Genomic DNA, 7,223 nt, shown 5'->3' with positions numbered 1-7,223 from the left:
ACATAAAAGAAATGACATCGCCGACGTGAATACAAAATAAAGCCGACAAAACCATGGATCCAAAACAAGCTTTCAAAAACACAGTCTAGGCGTCGCCGACGTCCTGCTCATCACCTACATATATATAGAGAGGGTGAGCTTCGATACTCAGTGAATGGTACTAGAAATAAAGGTTTTGCATGAATATAGCCGAAGTCTTTCAAAACGAAACATGCCAAAACCATACGAATATTAGCCGAGATCCTTTCAAAACAAAACACATCAAAACTTTATCAGAATAAGGGATGAACCGTATTCATCTGTCAAAGTCTTACAAGTCTCAAGGGATGCTTACTGACATCGACAAAACACAAATCAAGCTTTCCGAACAAACAAGTCCACGCGGTAAATCGTTAGTGGCAAAACAAAGACTGCACGATCCATAATCGATTGGTCAAGGTACTGCGAAAGTTTATAGTCCTCCAGCACAAGGGACTTGTGTTACTTATGTGAGAACCCGAATATAAAAATTAAGTAAATAATTAAATAATAATTTTACAAATCTCAAATATTTTATTATGAATCTTTAAGTGCAAATTAAATATTATTAGAGGATCTTTTAATTAATTTTAAACCTAAAATAAATTTATGGTGAAAGTCATTGATTGAGAAGCAAGATTTATTATTAAAAAAAAAAAATAGAGAGAGAGGAGGGTGTGACTTGAACTCTAGACCACAAGGTTAATATATAAAACTCCTACCATTTGAGTTGCATATAACTTATACATATATTTTGTATATTTATTTATTTATTTGACCTATGTGTGCCCACTACTAGTATAAAATAAAATAAACACAAACCCTACTCTATTATTTGTTCACCACATAGGGCAACAACACAGCAGCCACGGGAGAAGGTTTGAGAGAAGGAAAAAAAGAAGAAGATGTTGCAATCAAAGAACTTTTGGGTGTGTTGTGTTGTGTGTGATCATCAAAGGTTAGCCCTCTTAGGTTTTCTTCTCTTCTTTCTTTGTTCTATCCTTATTCTATAATTATTTTATTCATTCATGGAGAGGTTGTAGGTTTATGTATTGTGTTTATAGATATCCTATTAAGAAACTTGAGGAGCTAAATTTATGTGTAAAGATTGGGTGTAATTTTCAGTCCAAAAAATTCTGCACAGAATCGCAAACTTTAAAAATCAAGAAACCATATCAAACGGATGAATTTTAATCTGAAATTTTTACAGTAGATCAATTACACATTGAATTGCATATCTGAATTTTTTCATAATTTTTGGGAGTCGAAATCCATATAAATTGAGGTATTCAAATCTGTCCAGGAAACCAGTCCGAAACAGTAAATTCGGGATTGTTGTTCTCTTTGGGTATACATCCAAAAATTATCAAATTAGTGTCATTAGAACGGGTTACGAGACTAGTTTCGTATGTTTTTGGCCTTGCATTGATTGCTCATGTATATTAAGAGAACCGTCAATTTCTTTAAAGTGCTGCAGAAAACGACCTGTTTGGATATAATAAATTGTAGAAAATTATTTTGATAAGAAAATCAAGTGAAACCAATTGGGTTTGAAACTTAGGATATATTAGATCATATCTGGAGGTTATTGGAATTTTTCGAATAGCGTGGAGTGGGTTTTGTAATTTTCAAAGTTAGCGAATAGATTGGGAAAACTTGTTTAAAACACTGTTTCATCTTAAAGTTATTTTTAGTTAAGTTTCGATCCGAATCTATGTCTTGGGTGATTTTGGACCTTGAAGAATATGAACTTAGGTAATATTTAAGAGTAACGGTGAGTTGGGTTGAGCCGTGTTAGTGCGCTTTAGTTTGGGGTTACTCAGTTCGTATTCTTTAGTATTTTTAAATTAGCAGTGACGTGTAGTTTTCATATTGGTTCAGGGCACTAGTTGGACTTTCATACTCTATTCGAGGATTACATTATTTCGTTCCAGGTGAGTAGTTTCATGCTACATATTTTTATAAATGTTCCCCTACCCTGAACTGTTGGAAAAATTAAATTGTTGTTTCATGATTAAACTGTTTTGATAAATTATTATATTATCAATTGAATCAAATTATTTCTGAAACATGTGTGAACTTGGCATACTGTAAACTATTTGTTTTGGTCTCATGTTTATAATGATGAACTACCATGTTTTGCGAAACTGATGTGTATTGATTATTGGGACCATGTGTGTATTTAGTCCAGGGAAATTATTCCACTGTGTGTGGTGACTCTGGCCACTAGGGAACAGATCCGGGATGGGCCGTGATGACTCTAGTGCTCAACGATTGTAAGGAACAGACCTTTAAAAACAACTAGGTGACCTTCAATCGGATCGTCTTTGAGAAAAGGCCCAGGTGCCACCCTGAGGATGACTCTTAGTTCGGTATTGGATCCAACGGGGCTTATAGCCTGAGAAATGTGTGGCAGATTATTTGTTTTTCTTGGTACCCAGAAAATTATTGGTGTTCATGTTATAATCTGTTTTAAGTGGAAAATGTCGTTTATCATGTTCTTGCGAGACATGAGTATTTTAAGTGTTGATTTGTGGAACCTTCTTTTTGAAACAGATTGTATTTACCAAACTGTATGCCAATCTAGTTTCTGTGATATATATCTTATTTTGGAATTGAACCCTGTTTTCAAAACTGTATTTACTATCCATGTTGCTACTCACTGAGCTATCAGCTGACTTAATTATTTACCATTTCCAGGTGTTAGAAGGACTTAGAGTGGACTCATGGCGTAGCGGGGACTCAATTGCATGGACCTCTAGGGCATTCCTTTAGTTTAGAGTGTTATGTCAAGTTTGTGCATATTTATATTTATTCTTATCGAAATTCATTTAGGATTATTTTTGATATGTGGGTTGTTTATATCCCATAAGTTTGGATGGCTTTTGATTACGGTTGATTTTGCCGTTTATAATTGTGGCATGTCTGGATTGAGTTTTGGTTATTTATTATTGGACTATTGTTCAGTTGTTCAACGTGATTGGATTCGTGTTTAGGCTTACGTGTGCCTTGGGCTAAGTCCCTGTGGGCCACGGCCGGTCATGCCCGGATTTGGGGTGTGACAACTTAAGCCCGAAGCTCCTTTTAACACGGTGGTCTTGTGTTACTTAGGCCCGTAGCCCATTTTAACACGATAGTCTTTCCAAGAAAGAACCGTATCCTTTTATACTTAGTGCTGCGAAAGTTTAGAATCCTCCAGCACGAGGGACTTTTGTACTTGGTACTGCGAAAGTTTAGAGTCCTCCAGTACAAGGGACTTTTCAAGAATGACATCAAAACAAGGCTTATGCTTGATACATCAAAACAGAGCTATTCATTCATGCTTAACAAATACTTTCGTCAAAACAAAGCAAAGCAAGATTTATCAAAACAGTATAACATAGCTTTATCAAAAATACCACTCACATAGATTTTCCTCGGGTGTAGGCTCAAAGCAAAGATCAAGGACCTACAATCGCATGGCAATCACATTCTCAAAACAAGCTTTATATGCATGCAAATGATCCCGGCATTCTCACCAGATCCAAGTCAATAACAAAGCAAAACATGCTGGGAGTTTAAACACTGCTCCCGTCTCATGAAAACACACTGGGTACCAACCAGGTCTTTGCCGAGGTCCCACACCTCCTGGCCGAGGTGTGGTCCCGATGGCCTCATTCAAAAGCAAAGTCGGGAAAACCTGGGTTTCCCTTTGAAGAACATAAAGAACATGATCATGAGAAAGATAAATGCAAGATCATAACTTGTTACAAAAATCTCAGATTTCATGCCATGAGTTCAAAACATGGACCTGGGTACCCATACAAGAAGTTCATGCAAGAACAAACACAAAACATGGTTCTTGTTTCAAAACCTTCGGATCAAGACGAGACTTTCTTCAAGAACACATGAAAACCATTTTCTCTTTCCAAAACCAACTTCAAATCGATGCATGACATGCAAAACAAATTCAATCATGCAATGCAGCTAGATGATCAATAACAACCAGTGCAGATTAAGATCCTTACCCCAAAGCTCGAATCTAACGGTTCAAACCTCGAAGATCAAGATTGGAAGATCTATTCTCACTCAAGAATTCTACTCCCTCCTCTAGAGCTTCTCTCTCTAAAAGACAAAGATTTGAGACCAAATGATTTGTTTCTAGGTCTGCCGGCTGTCTTAACAATCAGCTCGGACACGTGGCACTACTGGGTTGGTTCAACTCAAATAGGTGATTGATTGATAAGACAAGTCTATGACAAAGCGTATGCAGCAAGCTAAGACAAGACACATCGGCAAGTAATGACATCGGCTAATGTCAAAGCTTCGGCAACAGGGTAACAAATACATCGGCTAGGGAGGACGACACTTGGCTAAGCTGTGCCACACTTTGGCCTGGGTGTGCCACACCTCGGCCTAGGCCATACCTGCCCACGGACAGGGTTCACTAAGTGCAAAATATCTCGGCAAACATGCCCGAGGTGAAGATGAGGGTCGACCAAGGTTCCAAAGCAATTCTAAGTACAAAAGTTCAGAGGTGAACTAAGCTCAAGATGACCTCGGCTACACACCAAGCAAGGAACAAAAATCAAGCAAGCAACATCTTAAACAAAACAAGGCAAAGCAAAACTTGCAAGCGACACAACAAGACAAGATCATGCATGAATGTGTGCAAGTATGACAAGAGTAATGTGAGGGTTGCTACAATAAAACATCCATACATAACACAGTTTTCATATTTAATATCACATGAAGATTGAGATAAAAGGACTATTTTAAATCTTCCACCGGACTCGGTCTCCCTCTGGTTCGTAGAGAATTTGATCTAGTTTCTAGAACACTTTTCGGAAATGGGATTGCTTTTCCAGATTTTAAGTTATTTAGAAAATATTCCAACGCTGTCCAGAATCTGTCCAGATCCGTCGACCGTTACGAAAATCTGATTTTCTTGCAAATCGCTTGATGTTTTTCGATGAAACCAATTTTAGTTGAAAGCTAACATCTTAAGGAAGGTTTTTACATGAAATAGAGGTCCATAATAATTTTGTACATTTTTCTAGAATTTCTGGAAGTGGGCTGCAAAAACAGGTTCTAGGGTGCTTTGCCCCAAAACAAGAAGATTTATGAAAAAGGGGTTCCACCAAGGGAAAGTTTCACTTCTTTTGTGAAGAAAATATGCTAACTATCACATGTTTGAGTCAGAAAATTTGTTTGAAAGAGTGCTCTTGAAAAGTTGAGAGATTGGTACAAAAAGAAGATGGTTTTGTGCTAAAATGGGGAAAATACAAGAGAGTGGAATTAATACTCAACCCTTAGCATTTTTAACATAAGAACTTAGTAATAACAGATCTGAAAACATTATTTAGAACCTTTAGAAACATGTATTGAAAAAGGAAAAATGAAAGAGAAGGTTGTGTTTGTGGCTTACCTACTAAGCTTTGCACAAGAAGCTCTATTCTTCCTCCTTCTCTCCTCTAGACTTCTCTCTCTTGCTCTCCTCCCTCTCTCTAACTGAAATGTGTGTGTGAGTGAGTGTGTTGTGTGTGTTTGCAAGCTAAGGGGTGTGTTGGTATTTATAGACAAGCTTTTGAGGCAAAAGTCCTAAAAGCCCCTTAGTTGGATATAGATGGAAAGGTTAGGATTTGTTTGAATTCTAAAGGAATGGAAGGAATTTGGGAGGCTTGTTCATTGGTTTAGGCAACTCCTAGTTATAATGAAACTAGTTCTTGGATTTTGCATCCTAAGTTTAGGCCACTAGGTTGTATTTTCCTAGAAGTTCATGATGGTGTTTCTTGGGAATTGGCTCCTCCTTGGGGAAGTATGATGGGGTTATTATTTAAATCATTTTAGGTTCTAAGCACACTCCTCTAGGTGTATATATATGTATATATGTATCTTACAAGATTGATGGTACTCAAGGTACAAGGTACAAGTACTAGTTCTTGGGTAAGTTTAGAATTTAAATAAAGAGTGAGGGCTTGGAGTTAAATACATGTAACTTATGTAGAATTAAATTAGGTTAGGGATCCTAATCCAGTTAGGGAAATTCCTGTTTCGATAAAAATAAAAATAGTAATGCTAACCGACAAGATTCGAATTAATTCAAGTAAACGAGGGGCTTTAAGAAAATAATTCAAACATTAGGGTTTTCAAAGTGAATACATATTTCGGGGGCTTCACAGTATCAGTATCGGTAGTATCGGCCGTTACGTATCGGGAAGCGGGTGTCACGGCCGTGAAATTTTAAAAATCATTAGCAATCCTCTAAAACTCAATTTTATACATTTTTTTTTTGACTCTTTTGGCCTTAATTTGTCACATTTTAATCAAAATTTTGATATGTATGAATACTTTTGACTCATTTTCAACTAAATAATATATATTTATTTTAGTCTCAATTATAAATTTTAATTATCTACAATTTTAAAAAAAATCCACAGCAGTACACCACCAAGTAGACCCATGAGTTGGTTAAAGAAACACATGGGCTCAGATTACTCAAAACAACCCACTATCTACACCAAAATGTCTTTGGCCCAAAACTATGAATATACATTTATATAAAATATATAAACTGCGCCCCATGTATGTATCATACCTAGCTTCTTGTAGCCTCAAAGCTACGCTCAACGGCGCACGACTAGAGAAGCATTCTGAAGCATGTCGGAAGCCACTGAAGGACAGCACGACCTCCTCATGAACCTCAAAGCTGCACTCTCACTTTAGTGAAGACTAGCAATCCAAAACCAAAAACAGCATCGAAGCCACGAGCTGTTTTCTGCATTGATTTTCAGCCGTACTGACGACAACCAGCCTATATCGCCCTGTGTATTCGATTCAGGCCGCTACGTACTGGGACTCGGCCGCTACGGCTGCGAATTTCATTGTCCACGCTATACCGGTCTATATCCGAACCGGTGGTCTGATTTTCCGGTACGAATCGGCTAGTACGTACCAGCCGATATTTAGAACTATGTGAAGACCCCCCTCTGTTATCCATCCGTCCAAATTCAAACAGATTATGCTGATGTCATTCATAATTATTCTACAAATTCTAATACTACCCATCAGGAGAGGTAAGTGTAATTTACCCATATAATTTACCCATCTCTCTTCCCTCTCACTCTCTCTTTGTGCTCTGTCATCCATAATAATTTACCCATTCCATCTCTCTTCCCTCTCACTCTCTCTTTATGCTCTGCCTCTCTCCCTCCGCCGTAGATCGC

General features: G+C 37.5%; 1 long non-coding RNA gene across 1 annotated transcript; it reads left to right on the top strand.

Moving 5' to 3' along the window:
- Positions 1-773: 773 nt before the first annotated feature.
- On the top strand, positions 774-2,993 carry LOC145807836 (uncharacterized). The gene is made up of 3 exons (XR_014351262.1): positions 774-976; positions 1,900-1,952; positions 2,719-2,993. It is a non-coding gene; the product is annotated as an uncharacterized LOC145807836 (long non-coding RNA).
- Positions 2,994-7,223: the final 4,230 nt, after the last annotated feature.

Source organism: Camellia sinensis, chromosome 14, assembly GCF_055761805.1.
Source record: "Camellia sinensis isolate YWXY chromosome 14, ASM5576180v1, whole genome shotgun sequence".
Classification (NCBI taxonomy): domain Eukaryota; kingdom Viridiplantae; phylum Streptophyta; class Magnoliopsida; order Ericales; family Theaceae; genus Camellia; species Camellia sinensis.
Note: the sequence above shows the minus strand (reverse complement) of the source record. Positions and strands in the feature narration are given on the sequence as shown.